Genomic DNA, 25,359 nt, shown 5'->3' with positions numbered 1-25,359 from the left:
AATCCAGATCATGAGCTTTATTAACTGATCAAAGTCTCTTCTTTCATCTTCTGTATCATTCAGTTTGCATTGGTAATGCCCATTATTGTAATGCTTTTTTAAGACCAGCAAAACTTTATTTCACTTTGGGTTAGCTGGGATAAGTGATGGATGGAGGGAATTTTACTTCAGCCACAGAAATCCTAAACAGGAAGGAGGAGCAGAGTTACAGTGGATCACTATCCAGCAGGGAAACAAGGTTTATTTCAATTTCTTGGCCATGAGTGAGATTTACTGAGTGGGCAAATTAGGGAGACGACACCATCAGATCCCGAGCCCTCCATGTGTTAATCAAGAGACGGCTGCTGTGCTACATCCATAAATAATGAATAAATTAGGAGCTAAAGCTGAAAGGACAGTTTATTTGTACCATCTTCACGTGAACACATTCAAGAACATCACAGATGAAGAAACATTAAAAACTTCCACACTACATAAAGCAAGAAAAATAGTTTTTCTTTCAGGTGGTTTCAGAAAAACAGAAACATCAAACATCTCCAAGACTCTCTTTGAAAGAACTAAAAACCTTTGTTCTCATGGTCCAATCATGAGTGAACTCCCCGATGAAGCCTTGTGTGCTAAAACATGTCAGAGTTTTAAAGGTTAAACATGAGTTTCCAAAACGTTTTGCTGGAGAACAATGAACTATTTGACTGAGTTTCAATCATTTACAGACGAGCAAAACCAGGACAGAGAAAAAAGGACAAAACTGACTCAGTAAAAAACAGAAAAGAAGATCCCATGTAGATCTGTATTATGTAGAAGTTCAGCCCAGCAACCAGTTCAGTTCAACACAAGTTTAAATGATTCTATCTGAACTCTGTGGAGCCTGATCTCAAGCTTTTTGAGTCTGACACAGAAACCAGAGGATCTTTCTGTGTCTTCAGATTCACTGTGATCCAGTGATGGGAGTGATTTCAGCCCTGAGTGATCGCGCTGATGTTTGCACAGAGCAGACAATGAGGTGAATGTTTGGGCACATTGGTAACAGTGAAACAGTTTATTAGTAACGTGGGATCGTTTGTGTGCAGAGTATGAACTGAGATTCCTGAAGCTCTTGTCACACTGGTCACAGCTGTAGTTTCCTTCCATGTGTCCACGTTCATGAATGTTACGACCATGTGAATGTGAGAAGCTTCTCTCACAGTGTCTGCACTTGTGTGGTTTCTCTCCTGTGTGGACTCGTTTGTGTGTTTTAAGTTCACCTTCAGTGGTGAAGGATGACCCACACTGATCACAGAGGTGCTTTTTAACCCCACTGTGAATCAGTTCATGTCGTTTTAAACCACTTGGTGTGGTGAAGCTTCTCCCACATTCTTTGCAGTATTTCAGTTTGTCTCCAGTGTGTCTACGTTGATGTACTTTTAGGGTATTTTGCTGACTGAAGGTTTTTCCACAGAGGTCACAAAGAAAGTCTTTCCCACCACCACAGTGATGACAGGGTTGAGAACTGGATCCATCTGTGTCGCTCTGCTTCTAAACAAAGACACAAAGACAGTGTAAGTCAGTCCTTCAACATTTGTATCCTGAACGTCGCCTGAAATAAAGAGCATCTCTGCAGACGTCCAACTACATTTGACTGTTTCAGTTAACACACTCAGTTTACTGGGCTGCAATAACTACAATACTACCACCATAATACTACAGTAATACTAAAATCATAACTGAAAGGAAAATCTGAATAATCACTCAGAGCTGCTTTTCCATGCAGTAGAATTGCTAACATGCTAACACAGTTTAATGAGCAGAGTTGTTCCAAACAGTCAGGCTAAAATGACAAGATAACAATATAAATACATACCTCACAGTAGCTGCACTTGTAGAGTCTCTTTCTGGTGTGGATCTGTTGGTGTCGTCTCAGGTCATGTGGAGATTTAAAAGTCTTCTCACACAGGTCACATTGATAAGGTCTCTCCTCAGTGTGGGTAAACGTGTGTCGTTGTAACTGTGCGTCTGTTGTAAACTCTTTGCCACACTGTTCACAGCAGTACACATCATGTCTGGTATGAATGCGTAGGTGTGTATTTCGGCTCCCTCTCTGGCTGAAAGTTTTTCCACAGATGTCACAGCTGTATGCCTTAATTCCAGAGTGGGTAACTAGATGACTCTGTAAGTGGCTACTGCGAGTAAAAGCTCTGCCACACTGATCACAGCTGTACGCTTTAACTCCACTGTGGATGAGTTGGTGTCTTTTTAGGGAACCCTTCAAGGAAAAAGACTTCCCACACATGTTACAGCTGAACGGTCTCTCTCCAGTGTGGATGACCTGATGCTGTTTTAGTTTAGCCTTCTCAGTAAAACCCTTCCCACACTCGTCACAGCTGTATGCCTTAATTCCAGAGTGGGTAACTAGATGACTCTGTAAGTTGCTACTGCGAGTAAAAGCTCTGCCACACTGATCACAGCTGTACGCTTTAACTCCACTGTGGATGAGTTGATGTGTTTTTAGGGAAAGCTTCCAGGAAAAAGACTTCCCACACAAGTCACAGCTGTATGGCTTAATTCCAGAGTGGGTAACTAGATGACTCTGTAAGCTGCTACTGTGAGTAAAAGCTCTGCCACACTGATCACAGCTGTACGCTTTAACTCCACTGTGGATGAGTTGGTGTGTTTTTAGGGAACGCATCCAGGAAAAAGACTTTCCACACAAGTCACAGCTGAACGGTCTCTCTCCAGTGTGGATGACCTGATGCTGTTTTAGTTTAGCCCTCACAGTAAAACCCTTCCCACACTCGTCACAGGTGTGTTTTTTCTCTCCCTTTCTTCTGTGAGGTTTGTCGGCCTCCTGAGAGCGCTGACTTCTGGCTCCATGTTGGTCCTGCAGTGACAGAGATACAAACAGAGGCAGTGAGTGAAATGCAGTCGTGGAACAAACTCAGCCTTCAAACTCCATTAACACTAGTTTTAAACCTGAAGGTGGAGCGTGGCACCAAACACCTTAAAGGTCTCTTATCCCCACCTGCTGGTAGTTCTAACACATTACATCCAACCTGCTGTTAAAGATAATTCATGACTGTTCAAACACTAAAATCATGCACACACACACACACACACACACACACACACACACACACACACACACACACACACACACACACACATTATTTTATAATTTAGATTATTTTGTTGTTTCCTATTACATATTTCTATAATTTGTATAGATTTATACAGAATTATTCAGTGATAATAAATCCTATGTTTGTTTATTCTAAAGGAACCCCGTTAGCTTCCACAACAGATGTTGCTCGTCTTCCGTCAAATACTCACATAAAATATTACACAATAAAGTGGATTCAAGATATCCACATAATTGCACTCTTACATCCACAGTGAGGTTTCACAATTGTTCAAATATAAGCAATCAATAATAATAATATCAATAACATTGAGGCACATTACACAAGTTTCAAAAACAAATCATGTCTTACAATATTTACAACAACTAAAAGCTCTGTAAATCGGCTTTTAAGTGTTCATTGAAGTTTTGAATAATTCTCTAATTTTTTAAGGCAACTTATTCCACTTAAAAGTTGCTCTAAATGTAACAGTTTTACAAAACGTTACTTTTAACTCGAGCATTTACTAAATTGCAGCTTGTTGAAAACTGTGTAATATGATGATGTATTTCATCTGGATACTGCAGCTGAGCAGAATAAATGTGGTGTGTTTAACAGAATTGCTTTCTTTAGAACTACAAGTAAGCCATAGAATATTTTAGCCTGTACAGGAAGCCAAGAAAGGTTATTATGCATTTTATCAATATTAGTATAGTATGAACATCTTCACACTAATCTGGACGCCTTATTCTGGACTAACTGAAGTCTGTTAAGATCTGTCTTATTAGCTGCTGACCAAATGATTGAACAATACTCCAGATGAGACATTACTAGTGCATTAATGACATCTTTCATAGTGAAGAAGTGATACACAAAGAGCATTTCATAGCCATAGCTATGCCTTGTCGGCAGAGTTATGTGACATTAGTGATGTTTGTACTTTCAGCGTTAACTTGGTTTTAAAGCCTTTAAAATATACGCCGTTCAATAGTCGACCTTAATCTGACAGAGAATCTGATGATTTTGTGGATAATTAAAGTCAGTCATATATCCACAAACACAACAAGCTGAAAGTCAGTGATGCTGCTCGGTTTACAGTCCTGAACATCACGGCACAAGCAGGATTCACTGCACTGTTAATGTTAGCTGTGTTATATTGCTGCCTCTGTTCGGTGGTGTCGAGCCAAACGGACTTTAACGTGTGTGTGAACGAGCTGACGGTTCACTCGTTAAGCTGAAAGAAAGATGCTTTAATCACAGCAGTCACACATGTGTCCACTGCACCATCTGGGACTCTTCTTGTTTACACTCGTAATAACACAAACACTAAATCCTGCTTCTCTGTGCTGTTGTGTAGCAGTGTGTACACCTGAGACTGTCACCTGTCTGTCTGTCCTGCACTCTCTCTCTGTTTCTTTCTCTCTGATTGTGGAATAAAAGTATGAACATGTGTTTATAAGTTACACTTGTGTTTGAATCCTGCAGCTTATCACACATTTGATTTCCATGTGTGACGACTGCAAGTGTCCAGAGTGAGGACAGACTGAGGGACCCACTGCTGCACATCATCTGTGAGGCTTTGCAGCCCTGATGATCCACCAGGAAAACTCAGCAGTGTGTGAGGAAGAGGAGGAGGAAGAGCCAGCAGCAGCTGACAGATGGAGAGAATAGACAGACTGTTCCCTGTTTGTGAAGGACTGCTAGGAAAGTTTAACATAACTGTCTGTGCTGAATCAGTCTTATTAGGTAATGTTCAAATAATGTGATCATCCCAGTGTTTCCAGTGTGGGAGAAAGTACTCAGAGTACTCAGGGCCTTCAAGCTACACACTATGAAAGGCAGCAACAAGTTTAATGTTCAGAAACCTAAAGTATGTATCAGCAGCAGAATGGAGCTAAAATAAATGTTGGTTCCAGTTCTATGAAGCTTTGAGTATTTTGGATCAGTAGCTGCTGTGTTTGTTGCATCATATTGCTGTAACTGTTTATATGCTTTATATATTCTGAGCTAAGTTGATCTATAGTGTTACATCATATTCTATAAGGATGTTATGTGTTTGTAGACTTTCTGCCCAGTTTGACCCATTTAGCAGACGTCAGCCTGTTTAAGGCTCTGATATCTATTCTGTGTGACTTACAGCAGTTATGACATGGTCTGATTTACTCACCCAATAAAGGAATATTTCATATATCAGTCTACTCTTCATTCTATCAGACACAGTTATCACAGCTCGTACATTTGCTTTTACACATGTATGTAAGCACTGAGCCAAATTTAGTAATGACAACATATTAAATGAACAATATTTGTCTCTTATATATGATACATCTGTATACACACTGTCACAGATACTTGTCTGTGAGTGAAGTGATTAATATAATAACTATAATATTGGCCATATTATATTTACATTACCACAGTGAGATGACTTTAGTCTCATGAACAACATCAGCTAATTGTTATTTACAGCTAATCTTAAACGACTGTTCAGCACAGAAATGAAGCCCAACAATCATGTTTCACAGTCCTGTGGTCTCAGCCTCAGATACTCAGCTAATCACACAGAGCTCATGTAGAAACAAATGAACTAAATATGTTCTCCTTCATTTCTGTCAAACAAAGCTGTATGAAACGTTTCCAGCTGTTAGTATCATGGTTGCTAGGCAACCTGGGCAGCGCGACGGAGGCTAGACGTCCCATTTCACGAGCCTACGAGCCTCGCACTTCGGCCTTAGCGGTCTTTGAGTACGCGGCCCTTGAGGACTTTAAAGCTGCAGAACCTGAATCGGGATACAGCCATGATGATCTCCAGCCTCGTGCTCGCCAACATTCTCACCTGAGTTAAGAAGACGATCACTGAAATGGTCTCAGCAGGTCCTTTGATGACAGCAATGAAATGCAGTGGTAAGGCTTTTTGGGGATTAAGTTCGTTTTCATGGCAAAGAAGGACGATGAAGTTCATCTGATCACTCCTCATAACATTCTGGAGTGCAGGCAAAATGCTATTATAAAAACTTAAGCAGCAACTTCTCCAGGTTCCAATATTTATGCAATTCTCAAACCTTTTGGCCACGACTGTATAACCTCTTCTGAAGTTTAGTGGATATTATACATGGTTATGCTCAGGATGTGTCGGCCAGTTTCCACTGGAAACGCCTTTTGGTTAAACTGTCAGCGAGGAATTTGCATTTGCACTGTTACATTTTTATATAACTTTAATGCACATAAACAACAGCTGCTTGTTTCAGTGAAAATACATTGATGGCTTTTTAATAAAGTTGTGCAGCTGTAAAGTATTTTGTCTGGTGTCAATTCTATCGTCAGCTACATCGTTATGGCAAATGTTCAGATGTATATGGTGATAAATATCTTTGGTCATATGGTCCTGCTCTGTCTGTCACCTTCTGTGTTGAGCTCATTGTTTCCTCTGTAGTGGCTGAGCTGAGTCCAAGTAGCTGAAAATGTTCCTCTGCTGCTCCGTCAGACTCTCCTCCTCCTGCTGATCAGCTGGGACACAAAACAGATCTTTGTTAGGCTCCACACTGCACTGAAGAGTCAAAGTGTCTCATATGTTCATCTGACAAGTAAAAGAACACATTTTTGTTTCCCGAGGTGGGCAACTTGTTGGAAACAAACACAAAAGCTTTGAGCACTGATACCTGCCATTGCTGGCATTGAAAGATGCAACGCCAGCAATGTGGATTGTCAAGACTCAAACCAATCATCAAGCAAAGACAACAGGGATCATTTGTTTCTGTTTATTTAGCATTCACAGCATTTGTAGTTGCCTTCTGTGCAGGGGAAGTCCACGCACACTGTGTGGTACCGCCATCCGCAGAAGGTGCATTCAACCTCTGTAAGAGAAACGAGGTTGTCTGAGACTGAAATGATATTCACTAAAGAAGTGGTGATTTGTAAAACTTCACATTTTGATCCGGGACGTACTCTGCATGAAAACAAGCGCTCACTCTTCCTGCTCAACAAATGACAAGGGCGGAGCCTTATACCACGTGATACAGAAGCTGTGCCGTGTGATGCTAAAATTAGCAGGAAAAAACAACGGAGAGCACGTCAGGGATGACGAGAAAGTGACAGGAGAAAATCCGTCCCGGTCAACCACCCAAACATCAATAACGGGAACCTTATACAGCGCTTCCCTATACCCGTCGAACTCCCGCAGGCACAAAGAAATTACGGAGGCTATCACTTATCACCTGACCAAAGATATGGCTCCATCAACACTGTGCAAAACGAGGGATTTAGGAAAATGATCAACACCCTAGACAAACGCTACACAGTGCCGTCCCGCAACTATTTTTCTATTGTTGCACTACCTGCTCTGTACACGCAGCGTCGAGCAACGGTGGAGACGGAATTTCAAGCAGGACAACATTTTGCTGCAACAACAAAACGTGAGACATTTGTTGTTTTATGTTTATTTATTGTTATGAGAGAATCATGATCTCAATTCTAAGCCAAAAAATCGTGATTCTCATTTTATGCAAAATCGTGCAGCCCTAACATTAACACAAAACTGTTGTTTCACCAGAGAAACACACATGAAGAGAGAGAGAGAGACAATAACAGCTACCAAACAGTCGTCATAATTCGTCACACAATGAGAAAAGGACAAATCAACAAGTAACAATGACTAATTAATATTAAAATCTGTAACATAATGTATTGTTTGGAGTTTAGTCTGATTGGTTCAGGATGAGCTGCCATTATCCAATCACACGTCTGCTTACCTGCATCTTTTCTCTTTTTTCTAACCTGAGCACCTGATGGCTTTGAACTTTTGTTGTCCATCTTCCATTGGTTTGAATTTTGCGCTCCAGTACAAACACAAATCCCCCAACCCGAGGATCAGCACAATAAACCTAACAGCAGGCACGTGCAGAGGGGGGGGGGGGGGCTAGAGGGGCTTGAGCACCCGCCCCTTTCCTGATGGGTGCCCAAGGTGCCCTTTTGTTGAGGCTACTTTTTTTTTAAAAATTATTATTATTTTTTTTTTATGTGTGTGTGTGCGTGCGGAGTCCTGTCTGTGCCCCTCAACAATAATATTTAACTATTAATCACAGTTTTGCTAAATAAAAGGATCTGGCTTGCATCAGTCACATGATCACATTTAACCAATGGTCGCCCTTGACGGCAGAACGCGCTGGTTACGAGCCGGGAACGAGCTCACAAAGAGCACGTGCATTTGTTGCGGTCCGGAGCTATAGGAGAAACACAAGTTAACTCAGAGACACAGACTGATGCGACAAAACCAGTAAGTAGGTGTACAGCGTACACTGTAGTGTGTAGCACCCAGGAGTATTAGCTTATTACGTATGTTAGGTATTTTAGTACCATGGTAGCATTTACTGGATATTGTTTTATAGTGACATTATGCAGGAAAACTCTGTTATTCAATAAGGCCCCTTTGTTTTAGTTATTTTTCTCTCTGACCCAAGAATTGATGTGTAAGACTCACAGGCTGGTACCCCAAGGTCGAAAACACCACAGAGATGAGACCACTTCTTTACTCCCATCCTCCCTTTTTCTTTATCTCCTGGAAAAGGCTCGTTAAAGGCTAGGTGGTTCGTTTCAGAATTCACTAATGAAAGAACTCTGTATTTTATGTCTAGGAGTGTATTTTGCTGGGATGATCATAAATTGTAGCTGAGCTGATAAACTACACAAGGGATACTTTGCTCAGAAGGCAGGAAGACGTTTCCTTATTTGGTCTGTACCGGTTTGAACTGGGAAAGCTGACACACGAACCTTTTTTCCTCTATATAAACTGCTGTGTATCAAATAAACCTTTGAGTCGATTGGGAGGGCAACCTAAAGCAGTCTCTGTTTTCTTGTTCTCCCAAGCTGCTCCCGAGCTCGTACTAACACGCTGAATGGCATACCTGAGTGTTACTTTAAATAATTAGGAATCTTAGAAGGAAAGGACAAAACTCTGCTTATCGCTCACGCCACGGAGGAAACCCGGGAAGGCAATTTCCTTCAATTTTGGTGTCAGAAGTGGGATGGCTGACAGAAGGTAAATATGCGTCTTTCATATTTATATAGAGACCATATTATACCTCTCTCAGTGATCGATCCATAAAAAAAACGGGATATGCTGACGAAGTTTCACTTAGTGATCCAGAGAGATACACTGACTGACTTCCTCAGTCCCCGAATAAAGTAAATTAACCCTTGTGTGGTGTTGGTGGACACAGGAAGTTGCCTGTTGTCTTGAATATTTTAATTTTGTTTAAGTTGCTCACTCAGAGTGACACAGGAAGTTGCCTGTTGTCTTAAATACTTCTCGTTAAGTGAGAAGTTGCTCACCAAAGAGTGACACAGGAAGTTGCCTGTTGTCTTAAATACTTCTCGTTAAGTGAGAAGTTGCTCACCAAAGAGTGACACAGGGAGAAGTTGAACGGGTCTCACAGACCCGATTACCATACAAGGGTTAAAAGCAGTAAATTAAAAGCAGAAAGACACAGGAAGTTGCCTGTTGTTTTACGAGAAGTTGCTCGTTAAGCGAGAAGTTGCTCGCTAAGTGAGAGTTGCTCACACAAACAAAAATTGCTAGCAATAAATTTAAAGTGACCTCAGCTGTGCCGCAGCGAAAATACTAACATAAATCCTCCTAGCGTGTAAACCCCTCTGGAAATCACTGAACATGGGTCAGAATTATTCAAAGACCACAGACAGGTCCGATAAAAAATCTAAAGTACCTGTAAAACCAAAAATTAATAAAATACAAAATAAAGTCTCAAATAACGGCTCAGTACAACTCCCATTTCCGGTTACGTGTAACCTACGTCCGCGAATCGGTGAAGACGTCCATGATCACGTATCCAGAACATGCGGGAGTGCTTATGTGACTGACTTTGTTTACAACTTAAGAAGTTCAATGCATTCTAATTTATTTCCGGAGCCTTATCCCGAACGATTATCGCCAGAAAACAGGTCAGTAGAAATGTTGAATATCATTTGTGATAAGAAAAGTAGTCTGCTTAAAAAGTCCTGTAGAAAATATATGATAGAATGCCGCGACGTGATGCATCAAATGTTACCGCTATGGACAAAAGGAGGGTAAATAATGACAAAGTCGCCGATTTCTTTAAGAATCTAAAGAAATTCCTGCTAACAATGTCCAGAGACAAAAGTGACTTAAATGCAGTAACTATGTGTAAACAGAAGCCTGATGAATCCATCCTAGTATTCATAAAACGCTTTATGCACTGTTGGACAAGCTAGAGGTGCAAATTTAGCTCAGTTTTCCAGCAGCCGCAGACACCCAAAGCAAAAATGAATTTGTGTATTTAATTTAACATAAAGGGTGAAATGTTTGCTGACACTGATAACAGCTTATGTTTTCTCTGCCCTATGTACCGACATGATGGAGAAGGAACATCCTCTGTGTCAGCTGGACCCTCAGCAGAGAATGAACTCAACATCCTTTTTGTCCGGTACTCTATGTCACACACTGTGCCAAAAAAACGTGTACAGACGCCACTAACAGGTAATCCCATGACTGGGAGCCACACTTTTGTTTCTCTCACACTGTTCAACAACATGATAACTGCTCACACAAGTGAAGGTCAAACAGTGATTTTGTCACATAACTCAGACATAGGTTATGATATAACTACACCATGTCGTCACATAGATCTAACCTACCCTATCGACTGTACTATTTCTGCACTTATGTTGCCAGCTGAATACCAGAATATGACATTATGGTCAAAAAGTGAGAATGATATATGATTTATTGACTTTATCACGTACACCTATTAAAACACAATAAGCCAGTATATGTCAAGCAACATCCCATTTCTGCCGAAAAAGCCGCAGCTCTAGATGTCATGATAGGAGATTTATTGACTACAGGAGTAATAAAGCCCACACTCCTGTCAATCCTGTGCCAAAGCCTAACAAACCTGGCGTATGGCGTTTCATACAAGACTTAAGGCAAATTAATGCAGTCAACATTCCTCTGCCACCTCTCGTTTCAGATGTTCACAGCATATTGACATGCATTGCATACACATTTTCCCGTGGTGGATTTATGCTCCGCTCAGTACCTGTGCATGAAGAGACACAGCCGTTATTTGCATTCACACATAGAAATAAGCAGTACACTTGGACTCGTTTGCCCCAAGGCATGATAGACAGCTCTGCTGCTTTCTCAATGGTGCTTCACTCCTCCAGGGCTGCACCCTGATCTACATGTGGATGACCTCCTCCTCTGTGCTGAAAGTGAAAAACTATGTCAAACTGCTACACACATGCTTCTCCAGCACCTCAAAAAGACTGGCCACAAAGCATCTGCAAAGAAAATGCAGTACTGTCAGACTTCTGTTCAATATTTGGGATTCACACTGTCTCACGGAAAACGTTCCATGACTGCAGACAGGGTCAAAGCTGTGACCTCCGTCCCTCGGCCCACTACACAGAAGGAAATGTCGTCCTTCTTAGGCATGGTGAACTATTGCAGACAGTGGATACCAGACTGTTCTTTTCATGACCACATTCTGCGTGACTGTTGTAAAAAAGACAAGCCTCCTCGAATACTGTGATCCACAGAAATGACTGCCTCTTTCAATGCATTACAGGGAGTGCTGACCTCCGCCACTCAAAGGTGCTGCCTGAATTGTTCAGGAATGCCGGCCTGCCTGAGGGCAGTAGCAGCTTGCTCTATCATGATAAGGGACTGCGAGAAACTTACACTCTCACATGACACTATTCTACACACCAATCACCAGGTCACGACCATTCTAGCAAACATAACTACACAACACATGCAAATCTCACCATAAAAGCGAGCAGCACACCCAATTCGCCAGCACATTTATTGATCCTATGCTGTGTTCTTCTGACCGACAGGATGGCTCAGACAGGCTTGACGTTCATGACTGCATGACACGTATACAGGAATCCACAGCACCACGTCCAGATTTAGAGCAAACACCTATCCCAGACTCAGCCACGGTTTATGTGGACGGGTCCTGTTCAAGGCCGAGTGACAACTCATTTCTTTGTGGCTATTCAGTGGTAACAGTGCCTGACATCATACTAGAGGCTCACTCATTACCATTTCACTCAGCACAAAAAGCAGAGCTCATGGCTTTAATACGCGCCTGTGAGCTCCATTTGGATAAGCATGTGACAATTTACGCAGACAGCCGCTATACATTTGGATAAGCATGTGACGATTTACACAGACAGCCGCTATGCATTTGGCGTTGTGCATGACTTTGGCACATTGTGGAGACAGAGAGGATTTAGATCTGCTGATGGAAAATAAATTGCTAATTCTGATTTTGTTCAAAGACTTTTGCAGGCTATACAGCTGCCATCGGCCGTTGCAGTTGTAAAAACGAAAGGACACAGTACAGCTGACACAGACGAAGCAACAGGTAATGCTTTAGCAGACGTGACAGCCAAGGCTGCAGCTGCATCACAGCTCCCACCTCCGCAGGAAGTATTATCTGTGCCCCTACAGCTGCCACTTGTTACACTCCCAGACTATTTAGACACAAATGTTGATTTAAAATTCATACAAGAGCAAGCCTCTGCATGTGATTGCACCTATTGGGAGAATAATGACTGTACCTTAGATGACAGAGATGGCTTATACAACATCTTAAGGGTTTGATTGCCCTCTCATATTCCCTGATGCCAGTCCTTGCCCGACATTTTCACTGTGTGAGTCATGTCGGACAAAGAGGGGTAATAGGGGCAATAAAATCAAGATTTGTAATTGAGAAAACATCACATGCAGTAAAAAGCATATTAGCAACCTGTCTAACATGTGCGCGAACTAATGTAGGTAGCTCAAAAGCAAAACATCAGCATTTACCACAACCAGATTTTCCATTTCATACATTACAAATTGATTTCACACATATGCCAGCACAAGGAAGCATCAAGTACTTACTGGTAATAGTGGATCAATTTAGTAAATGAGTAGAAGCTTATCCAACCTCAAAAGAAACTGTAGAAGTAGTCTGTCAAAAGTTGAGCAATGAAATAATACCCAGATTCGGAATACCTCACCAGATTAACAGTGATAGAGGATCTTCATTCACATTAGAAGTAATTCAAAAGTGTGCTAAAACTTTAATGACCTGGGTCAAATTACTTACTCAAGTCCTGTGTGAGATTAGAATGACTCAATCTACAGTAACCAAATTATTTCCATTTGAAATAAGACTATTTCCAACACCATGGTCAGCTTCCAGAGGGGCACCGCTAGTAGAAGGTGATGTATATTGCATTGTCCACTGATGTTCACAACCTGGTAGAAAAACTGAATAATAACTATCAGAAAGTTTGTCTCTCTCAGCTTTTCCCCTCCACAGTTCCACCAGTGGAGACAAGGAGACGCATGTTGGAGAAGCCACTAAAACCAAGGACTCTCTGGGAGGCCGCGCGTGTTCCAGCCCCAGACTGTACTGGCAGTGACGAAGAACCAGCATCCTTACGGACGGACAACCTCAGTGGATTCATGCCAGCAGGGTTAAGACCAGCCCAATCGGACCATCTCAGGCGTCGGATCAAGCAGACGACATCTCCGGCGAGCCAGCGCCCGGAACTAGAGCAAATAAACACACACGGGTAGATGACATCTCAGGCGAGCCAGCGCCCGGATCCAATGTACACACACACAATCACTGATTAACACACAACGCCTGAAAGAACAACAACAAGGTACTCAAACATCCAGCAGGAACAGAAAGCCAAAAGTACCACATGATGTCTAACCTGATAAAGCCAGACTCATTTCATCCTGATAATGGAGAAAATGAAATGCCCATTGTCATCATACGACGCTTATTCAATGTCTCTCGAACCTGGGACCAGGCCAGGAGACGAGTGAAGAACTGTCTTTCTTATATATTTAGGTTATTTATCATATCTATCGCATTAACCTTAGGATTTTTCTTTGCTATTTTGTATTGTAAACTGCAACCATGTTCACATTTCTCCAGGTCATATTTTGCTGACTATACCTCATGCTCCATTTTGCAAGACACCTACTTAATGCACTCCTCACGCTCCCTAAAATCAGTAAATAGCAACATAGACGCCACTAATAAACCATTTTATGCACCCTCTAGAACAGGAGCTAACGCCTGGTATGAAAATGCCAGAACAGCCGCTCGTGATTTAGGAAACAGTAACTGTTATGTCTGTTCAAAGGCTAATCCAGAACAGGTAATAGTAGGATACCCCATATCCGGTTTCCCCCTCACTGAGGGACTAGAGAAAATCAGCGGAAATAATGCTCTCTTTAAAGACACTTTACAGTTGACTCTGAGCCCTCTCGACTGCCTACTTAGACACACACACACACCAACTAACCCTGAGACTCCATTAGGCGAATTATTGAAGTTATCTGATGACACCGCAGGGACCTGCGCCCCAATGAAACGCCCCAAGAATAGGTTAAAGCCCTCACTGCCCTTAGGACAGATCCCTCTCCATTTTAATACTAGTATGATATGCCTGCGCAGACTAAAGTTAACTGGCCCAGACACACACATAGATTATACAAAGGATAACTATACATTCTTCTCTGACTCCCCAGGTGCACGCTGTAATGAGACATGGCTAGCTGTCTCTGTGGCTGAAGTTGTATCATATCTGGAGGAACACACACACAGTTCAAGTTCGAGCAGAGACTCGATCATTGTTCCCACAGACGGTGTATTAAATGACACTGACTGGGGGGAGTTAGTTAAATCACACATGGTCACGCGCCTGACCAGACCAATCCCACATGCTTATTGGTTGTGCAATAATACCCTTAGATTAGCTTTACCTGTTAATTGGACCGGTACCTGTGGTCTAGTAACCGTTGATGTATGCTGTACTTTCATTCCCAATAACACCGCCCCTAACGGTTCATTCACACAAGCTATGAATAAACTTGAAGCATTGCAGATAGAACTAATTGCCAATACAGGTCACGGTCAGTGGCTACATAAGTGGCTACAGGACATGTTTGGGAGATGGAAGGAACTAATTGTAGCCTTTGTAACCGTTGCAGCATGTTTTTGATGATTATTGTCTGTTGTGTGGTACCCTGTGTACGTTCAATGATAACCCGTATAGCTACTAGTACAGCTACTTCAATGTATTTGCAATTGGCACAAATTGACCCAGATTATGTGTCAGATGTTACCAATGATGTTCCTGATGTGTATATTGAACATTAGGTTGTGAACTATTACATTTTATGATTTGCTTTTTATATTATGTTATTACATTTGTGATTTTTCCTTTCTATTTGAGTTATTATTTTTAAAAAATAATAAAAGAGGGGAACTGTTAGGTATTTTAGTACCATGGTAGCATTTACTGGATATTGTTTTATAGTGACATTATGCAGGAAAACTCTGTTATTCAATAAGGCCCCTTTGTTTTAGTTATTTTTCTCTCTGACCCAAGAATTGATGTGTAAGACTCACAGGCTGGTACCCCAAGGTCGAAAACACCACAGAGATGAGACCACTTCTTTACTCCCATCCTCCCTTTTTCTTTATCTCCTGGAAAAGGCTCGTTAAAGGCTAGGTGGTTCGTTTCAGAATTCACTAATGAAAGAACTCTGTATTTTATGTCTAGGAGTGTATTTTGCTGGGATGATCATAAATTGTAGCTGAGCTGATAAACTACACAAGGGATACTTTGCTCAGAAGGCAGGAAGACGTTTCCTTATTTGGTCTGTACCGGTTTGAACTGGGAAAGCTGACACACGAACCTTTTTTCCTCTATATAAACTGCTGTGTATCAAATAAACCTTTGAGTCGATTGGGAAGGCAACCTAAAGCAGTCTCTGTTTTCTTGTTCTCCCAAGCTGCTCCCGAGCTCGTACTAACACGCTGAATGGCATACCTGAGTGTTACTTTAAATAATTAGGAATCTTAGAAGGAAAGGACAAAACTCTGCTTATCGCTCACGCCACGGAGGAAACCCGGGAAGGCAATTTCCTTCAACGTACACGTTGGTAAGCTGTCTTGTTGCAACTGACGAACTGAAACAAACGAGCAACAGCGTGTGTGCAACAGCGCGACAAACATTACCTGTCCTTTTATTAACTCATTCACTGCCAGCCATTTCCAAACGTATGCTTTCAATTGACGTCTATAGCCGTCAATGGCAGTGAATGAGTTAACTGCACAAGTAGTGCTGGTCATAGCTGCTGGCTACCTGTGTAAGGCTGTCATGGGTCTGTAGCTCTGTCACCGTTTTAGGGAACATATTTAGTTTTAAAGTAAGTTTCCGGGCTTTTCCTGCCTTTCTGGAGGGATTATATTTCACTAAAAAACGATCTAATATGCATGTCCACATAATTATGCATTATTATAATTATAATATATTAAAAAACACACGCTGTATTTTAAAGAACATACATTAAGAAGCAGTTTATATTAGATTTATATTTTAAATATGACAAAATTTGGATTTTACAGCAGTAAAATGATTGTATCTCTACAGTTTAAACATGTAATAAGCTTTGCCCTGCACAGAGTGGATAGTGAAACAAATGGAATCATCATAAATACATTATTTCATATTTATTACTTCCCCCTCCTCTTTGCTTTATTATTGTAGCTCTAGTAATAAATAATAATGTAAGGATGCCCATAGTATATACAGTATTCTGAAGAAGGTCTAACATGTCACTGTGTGTGCGTGCATGTGTGTGTTTTATTTAGATGGATTTTTAAAAAAAATATTACTCATGATATAACATTGTGCAGACATGCCTGGTAAGGACATGAGGAGGAAACAGCAGGAGCTGTGTGAGGCTACTAAAGGCAGGGCTATAACATTTTTCTGTCATCATTTTATTATAGATTAAGTGCTGGAGTTGTTAGGTGTGGATAATTAGATTATAGTTTATTGCAATAGCAAGTTGTGCCTTGTTCTCAGATAGACAGCAAGTGGAGAGTGATATATGAAATGATGGGATGGAAGGAAGAAGAGAAGCAAAGAGTGATTCACAGGCAGAGCCTAAATTATTTCTCACAGTTTTTTGTGTCCTTATGGTTCCAAGCGCTGTCACCAATCTTTGCATTTTGTTATTATCTCATGACACTTGTTTAATCAGCTACCATCTCTCCTGTGGACTTTTTAATGTCTACAGTGTCAGACCAACACAGCCCTGCCCTCATAGCTGGACTGGCCATCGGGCATACCGGGCATTTGCCCGGTGGGCCGCTGGCGATTTTTTGTTTTTATGGGCCGACCGATTTCTTTTTTTTTTTTTTTTTTTTTGGGAAGGGTATAAACAATGAAAGGTGTTGGATTGGCCAATTGGTCATGATCGACTCTGGGCTGGACCAATTACAGCCGAGGAGGTCGGATGCACCCTCCCCCTTGTTTAGCAATCTTATAGACGAACTAAAGAAAATGGAGAACAAAAAAAGGAAAGGAGGTGCCGAAAAAATTAGGGCCAAAAAGAAACAAGCCCTTCAGGCAGACGCTGCCAAATGTGTGAAAATTACTGAATTGTTTGGTGGTAGCTATGGCAGAGCTTCCACAGATTTAGCAAGATCAGCAAGTGGTGGAGGCCAGCAGGTGGATAAGGGAAAGGGGAGGCAAGAGGAGGAGAGACCCGAGGTGGCCGCCGGTCATAGTGGCAGAGGAACTGAACTTCAGGTAAGAAGTTATGACCTGCTGTCTATCTGTGTCAGATATAAACTAATTTTAGTTGTAGTTTGTTTTCGTTGTGGTGACTTTATACAGTCGCTTAGAATAACTCGTACAGCGTAACTAGCATGACGGAGTTTATATACTGCTGGGCGGGTGCTATGAAGTTACTGATAGTAAATTTTATTTTATGCTTAAGGTTAGTTTCTCAAACTTCTCAAAATCTTAACAAATTGTGCCAATCCTTACATGTTGCACCAGCTGATTTATCATCAAAAGTGGAGAAGTCTGTGACAGAGGAGACAGAAGAGCAGCAGAGAGAGATGGAAGAGCAAGAGAGAGAGATGGAAGAGCATGAGAGAGAGATGGAAGAGCAAGAGAGAGAGATGGAAGAGCAGGAGAGAGAGATGGAAGAGCAGGAGAGAGAGATGGAAGAGCAAGAGAGAGAGATGGAAGAGCAAGAGAGAGAGATGGAGGAGGAGAGAGAGATGGAAGAGTAAGAGAGAGAGATGGAAGAGCAAGAGAGAGAGATGGAAGAGCAAGAGAGAGAGATGGAAGAGCAAGAGAGAGAGATGGAAGAGCAAGAGAGAGAGATGGAAGAGCAGGAGAGAGAGATGGAAGAGCAAGAGAGAGAGATGGAAGAGCAAGAGAGAGAGATGGAAGAGCAAGAGAGAGAGATGGAAGAGTAAGAGAGAGAGATGGAGGAGGAGAGAGAGATGGAAGAGCAAGAGAGAGAGAGATGGAAGAGCAGGAGAGAGAGATGGAAGAGCAAGAGAGAGAGATGGAAGAGCAAGAGAGAGAGATGGAAGAGTAAGAGAGAGAGATGGAAGAGCAAGAGAGAGAGATGGAAGAGCAAGAGAGAGAGATGGAAGAGCAAGAGAGAGAGATGGAAGAGTAAGAGAGAGAGATGGAAGAGCAAGAGAGAGAGATGGAAGAGCAAGAGAGAGAGATGGAAGAGCAAGAGAGAGAGATGGAAGAGCAGGAGAGTGAGAGCCAGGGCATCGATTACTTTGCTCGCCCTGAACCTGCCATATTACAGGCCTTCTTAGATTACCACCCACAGCAGAACAGTAGCAGTGCAGTTGTGATGAGGGTGTTCAGCTGTAAAGATGGCACCAACAGGAAGTGGCTTACTTATTGCAAAGAACGCCATTTATTGTTCTGCTTTGTGTGTCTGGCATTTGCAAGGCTGACTGACACCAGCACATTTATAACAGGCATGAGTGACTGGCGACATATACATCTGCGCACAGAGGAGCATGAAAAGAGCAATACACACCAGACCTGTGCTGAAGCTTTTTTCTTAAGGTGCTCAAAAGGCAACATCAGGAGCTTGTTTGCTGGCAGTCAGTTGTCAGCTCACAGAGCACAAGTGAAAAAGAGACGGCAAGTTTTAGAGCGTATAGTGGATGTGATCAAAGTACTTGGGAAGAGGGGACTCAGCTATAGGCATGTGGAGAATGAGGCTGCATACACTTTAGGTGATAACACCATCGATCATGGTAACTTTCTGGAACTGATTGTGTTATTAGGCAAGTATGATATGTGCCTTGGAGAACATTTGAATGACTGCATTGAAAAAAGCAAGAAGTTGCATCAGACCAGTGGATCAAGAGGTAGAGGATCTCTCATCACCCTACTCTCCAAAACAACTGTCAACTCAGTGATTGATGCACTTGGCCATCTCCTTCAAGAGAGCATCGCCAGTGATGTCCAGAAAGCTGGGATGTTTTCTGTTCAGCTAGACACAACCCAAGACATCACAGGTTATGATCAGTGTTCAGTAATCATCAGGTATGTTACTGAGTCTGTGCAGGAGAGGCTTGTCTCCATAGTGAGGTGCAAAGCATCCACGGGGCAGTACTTTGTAAACTTGCTTTCTGGAGTTTTAGAGCATCTGAATCTAGACAAGGCCATGTGCACTGGGAATGCAACAGATGGTGCTTCAAATATGCAGGGCCAGTACAAAGGCTTTTCAGCACTTATGACTGCCCAGTCTCCAACTCATGTGCATGTGTGGTGCTATGCACACATACTTAATCTTGTGATTCCTGACATAACACAAAGTGTCATTGAAAGTGGATCACTCTTTAATTTACTTAATGACATAGCTGTGTTCATCAAGGAGTCCTATCACAGGCTTAATCTGTGGGAGAAACAAACCGAAAACACAAGACACAGACGCCTCAGTCCAGGTGAGACACGGTGGTGGGCCAAGCATGATGCCCTCCAGAAAATCTTTGGACATTTTGGAAAACCAGATGATGGCCTCTTCGTTGATGTAGTGCTGACGCTGGAAGCCATTGAAAAGAGGGAAAAAGAAAAGCCAGCTGTTCGTTCCAAAGCACGAGGCTTTAAAGAGTGTCTCTTGAAGCATGAAACTGTGTTAACAGCACAGATATTTCTTAGAGTGTTTGAGCAAACAACTCCTCTGTCAAAGTACCTCCAGTCAAAGGGGATGGACATTCTCTCTGCCCATCATATGGTGACTGCCACACAAGATGGCCTCAAAAGTATTGCCAGGGACTTTCCAACTGTGAAGACAGCTGCAGACACATTTGTGAAACAGACAAATCAAAAACTAGAGGAGAGGGAGAACAACACAGACATGGAAGTGGAGGCTGAACTACCTAAAAAGAGAGCCAAAAGGAGAAAAGGCATGGCCGGAGAGATGCCTGAAGATGAGTTGCAAATCAATGCTGAGAAATCATATGAGGTGAAAGTGCACAACATCATCCTGGACACAGTTATTGAAGCAATCCACAGACGATTTGTCATGCATGGCCCTCTTCTTGCCGATTTGGCATGGTTGGACCCCAGGAAGTTTAGCCAGGTCAGAACAGTTTCTCTTCCAAGTAATGCATTTCAGAACCTCAGCGCCTGTCTACTTAAATTTGACAGCAGGGCTACAGTTAATAACCTTCAGTCAGAACTGAAACGTTTTGCTGAACAGTGGGAAAGGCTTAAGACATCACATGTAGATGAGTACACGACCAGAACAGCAAAGGACAGATCTGAAGAATGGGACGAAGAAATTGAAATTGTGACCGAAAGCTGTGGTTCTTGCAAAAATTGCCCACTGTGCTGCTATCAAATACTCAGGCGGTTCAACATGCTGTCTGATGCTGGCATACAAGTACCTGCTGACCCTCTCCCTCACTCAGGTTGCCTGTGAAAGAACATTCTCTACACTCAAGTTCATTAAAAGCAGACTCCGAAGCAGCCTGTCTGCAAACAAGCTGGAGATGTTTATGCTGATGGCCACTGAAAAGGACATTCTCATGTCATTGGACTCTGACATGGTCATTGACAGGGTAGCTGAGAAGAGTGACCTGCTGAGAAAGCTCCTTTTGTAACCTGGTGAGGTGAAATAAAAATGAGCAAAACATTCCTAATTATCTATTGTTAATATTAAATTCAGCTTTATTGTTATTGCCTAAATGAATACGTTTAGTATCTACCTTCACTTCAAACAAGTCAAGTGATTGGTAAATGCTTAGAATTTGTCCATCTTAATAGATAGAATAAATATGAGATTGGAGTATTAGGCATTTATAAACATATATTCTTACAGTCTTAATCTGTCATTGTTTCATTTCAGATGCTGTCAGTCATTTTAGGAGGACTGAAGTGTGTTCATTTTAAGTAAGTACTATATGGAATATGATTCAACCATTTTTCTAGAGTAAGCATACCAGTACTGTCATCGTCTGAAAAAATCTATTAAGTACAATTCTTTCTCAACCTTCACTGTCTGTCCTTTCACTTCATAAAGGTTTCCATGTCTTAAGATATGTTCAGTGTTGCTGCTGTGGAAGTGTTGTAGGTGACCTTTTATTGGTGAGTGAATAGTATTTGGTGATACAATTCAATTATAATCGGTCCTTTATAGATTTTAATATTCATCTAATCTTTATTCCTTTCTGTCCTGTTTGTCAGGGTCTGATCATACATTGTTTGTTTAAGAGGTTCGAGACCATTCAACTTTTTAAGTTCATCAACGTAAGTACTGGTGTATATGATTCCTCTAATTCCTTTCTGGAATAAAGATGCCAGTACTGTGATCATCTGAGCAAGTCCATCAATTGCCATTCACAGTTCTTTGTCCTTTCACTTGTGTCCTGTTTTTCAGGGTCCCATATAATTTCTTCAGAAGTAAGTACTGTATATGATGCCAGTATTTTCCCATATTTTCTAGATACTGTATTAGTACTGTGTGTAAAATGCCATCAAAAACTCAATTAAGTGTTATTCTTATTCTTCTTTCTCACCTTTCTTTCGCTGTCTCCTTTCATATTTAAAGGTTGCTGTGTTAACAAAATATATTGTGCTACCATGCTGTTTTCTATTGTTTTGGTAAATAAATACTTTATGAAAATATCCCTAAATCTGTCATTTATTAATTTTAATATTAATTAATGATCATGTCTCACCTCTAGTGTTCTTGGTCTTAATTTCAGGTTTCTACCATGTGTTGTAGATAGTTCAGGAGGTTAACTCTACCAAGCAGTCTTTTTGTTTCCGCTATGTACTGTTTAAAATCCCGAATAGGGAGAATGGTGTAGGTTTAACTTTATCAGATTGATACATATATCCCAACAAGGCAGTGTACATCAAAGCAGTTGTTTTCATGCAAAGGCTTTACGGTTTTTCCTATAGCGATTGACAGACCACGTGACTTTGCGCATTGCATGCCGGGAACTCCTGGCAAAACAATCCAAGTACCGCATCAAATACAAGCATTTGCAATTGCAGCACCGCAAAACGTTCATTCTCCGGTTCCAATACCTTCTTGTTTTTTCTTTTCCGCACAAAAAAGGTATGTACAAAACGACGGAGAACAATGCCGGTCCGTACAAAGACAGACTCGACGAAAAGACAAAGAAAAGATACGAGGAAAAATCAAAGGAGTGAAAGGGTCAGACCCTTACGAGCACACAGAGGGACAAAAGACGTTAGCGTGCTGCCCAACTTTCACCACGCTCAGATTTATAATTATACGGTTCTTGGAGTGAGTGCATGCACTCATGAAGTTTAGTAACTTCAGGTCACTGCAACAAGCCCAGGTACAGTTTACCGACGGATGGGTGCAGGACCTTGAAATGCACCGAAAGACCATCGTACGAACAAAGGTAAGTTTACCTTTGTTCGTCTCACAAATCGTCTTCATAAATACACATTCGTTAACCGTGTATTAATATAACCTTTGAGCTCAACGGTAATTAATTAGTAGTGGAAAAATAATTGTAATATTTGAGCCATTTCTGCTGTCCAACTACTTCTTACAAAATACATTTTTAATGTTAATTAGATTTTTTTTTACGGCATAAATAAAGGTTATATAAAAGTCACTGCCAAAGACTGATTGCGGCTTCTACCTTGTTACACTAATGTTGTTTGTTGCTCAGTATGACTTTATGTCATCCATGAGGGATGCATTTGACATATGTTTCACATATTATAGCCCAACAAGTTACTTATAGCAATTTAAATACGAGCAATCAGTTTCTTTGCAAATACCGGAAATCAGTTTTTGGCAGACAATCACTTTTTGGCACAACACCGGCTATTGCAGTTAATAATACAGCAGCTTCTTGCCATTTTTTGTGTTTCTTTTTATCGCTGTGTAACTGAGTTCAATTGACACCCTGCATGCGCTAGTACCGCTTGCCAAAAGTTCCCAGAATCCTTTGCGGTTTTATCCATGAATGACGTCACATTTTCGGTGGGCCCTCCAGCACTATCCACAGCAACCCCTCAACAGCAACATTGTACCCATCAGGTAAAGCATCAGCTACGTTTGCTTTGCCTTGTTGCCCATATTAGATTCTTGATGAAAGTGTGTTGTTGTTATTCAGCCTGGTTCAATGTGCCCCTTTTTTAACTTTGAGCACCCGCCCCTTTAAACCTCTCTGCACGGCCCTGCCTAACAGACCTACACCTTAGTTCACAGATTCACTTTGTCTAAGGTTGATTTCTGGGATTTCACACAACCCAGGATTCAGATCGTGAATCCATGATGGGCTTGGATTTACATCATTATAAATGAAATGTGCTCTACTTGGAAGCAGCCGGCCCCGCCCCTTTTGACGGCTTGTGTGAGACTTTAAATCATCAAACTGTAAATTATAATTTAAATTGTTATTGATCCTTTACCCCGAGTCCTAAAGTGTAGATTTATTTTCTTACTCTTCTTATATTTGTTGTTTGTTTACTTGCACCGCTGTAACTGCAGCCTCGTCGTCTCGTCTCTCTATATGCTGGACTGTCTGTAGCGGAGATGACAATAAAGTTTACTTTGACTTCAGCAGCGCGCAGGCGCACCGAGGGCTCTCGCGCTCACTTTATAGAATGTAGAAAAAACATGGGTGCAGATTATAAGTCTGTATCATAATATCTGTTTGTTGTTTTTATTTTGTTTTGCGAGTTGGTTATTAGATGCCGCTCCAGCCAGCCAGAGACTCCCCGCCGCCCCGCCCTCTCCTCCCTGTGCCGCCAGCAGCAGGCGCACCTCGCAAACGGAGGGCGCCCTTACTCCCAGCAAATGGCTGATAGAAAACCGATCGGTGCCTACGAATTTCCCAATATGCGCTGGCATGACGTCGGGGAAGCATGGGTACGACCGATTAATTTATTTTCTTCTTGCCCGTGATGCCCCCCCCACCACGATGCATTCTATTGGTTTGCACACTTACACACACCCAGCTGTGGTTTCCTGTTTTGCTGGACTCTGGAGAGCCCCGCCTTTAACGCTCTTCTCTCACAGAGAGCAACAGAAAACTTGGAAAAACTCCAGATTGACTGAACTCAGTTCAAAGTTACCTTGACACCTTTAGATGTGAGACGTAGTGATGGTCCGCTTGAAGCTGACGCTCCGGTGCGTGTGTCAGAAAGATCAACGCGCTGCTTCAGAAGCACCGTGTCGAGGCTTGATCCGTTTGGCCAGAGTCACGTGATCAGTGACGTCTGAAGCTTCGTTTAGAACGTACCTTTTTTTAAATCGAACTTTATTGAAACACAATGAGTATACAACATACAAACAGATGAAGTTTACAAAAGAACAGAACATGAACATACAGAACCAGGAGTAAAAAAATTATGATATGAGGAGGCGAAAAAAATCAACATATAAATATTGTTCTGAGAGGCTTTTTGTTGGTTGAGTCTGAAATTGATTGTATGTACAATTCATATCCTTATAAAACGGCAGAAATATGGTGTTTTATTAATAAACTTACATTTATGGATATAAAATAGCTAAAAGTATTAACAAATATTTTATAAAAAAACATTTATCATTCTTCCTGGGGAACTTAAAGAAACAGAATAAAACATTTTCCCATCGTAAAGAAAACTCCCTTAAAATATAGACAATAACAAAACTGCTAAATTCTTCCAGAATCTGTGTAGAGGAACCAAAAGAGATGTGCCACAGTTTCTGGATGATCCCCACAGAAAGTTCAATTAGTATCTATGTCTCTTTTAAATGTTACCATATAGTGACTGGCTGGGTCACATTTATGAAGAATTTTATATGAGATTTCCTTCACCTTGTTCACAACTAGATATTTATGGGATCATCCAGACTGTCTTCCAGGTGATATCTGGAACATGT

The 25,359-nt window shown here is 41.5% G+C and overlaps 1 long non-coding RNA gene across 1 annotated transcript; it reads right to left on the bottom strand.

Moving 5' to 3' along the window:
• Positions 1-543: 543 nt before the first annotated feature.
• LOC143418297 (uncharacterized) lies at positions 544-24,674 on the bottom strand. The gene is made up of 4 exons (XR_013098220.1): positions 24,567-24,674; positions 6,497-6,602; positions 1,841-2,857; positions 544-1,515 (listed from the first exon to the last, which is right to left on the bottom strand). It is a non-coding gene; the product is annotated as an uncharacterized LOC143418297 (long non-coding RNA).
• Between the last annotated feature and the right edge of the window lie 685 nt (positions 24,675-25,359).

The sequence above is a fragment of the Maylandia zebra genome, linkage group LG4, assembly GCF_041146795.1.
Source record: "Maylandia zebra isolate NMK-2024a linkage group LG4, Mzebra_GT3a, whole genome shotgun sequence".
NCBI classification, from domain to species: domain Eukaryota; kingdom Metazoa; phylum Chordata; class Actinopteri; order Cichliformes; family Cichlidae; genus Maylandia; species Maylandia zebra.
The sequence above is the reverse complement of the archived record's forward strand: the minus strand, read 5'-3'. Positions and strand labels throughout refer to the sequence as shown.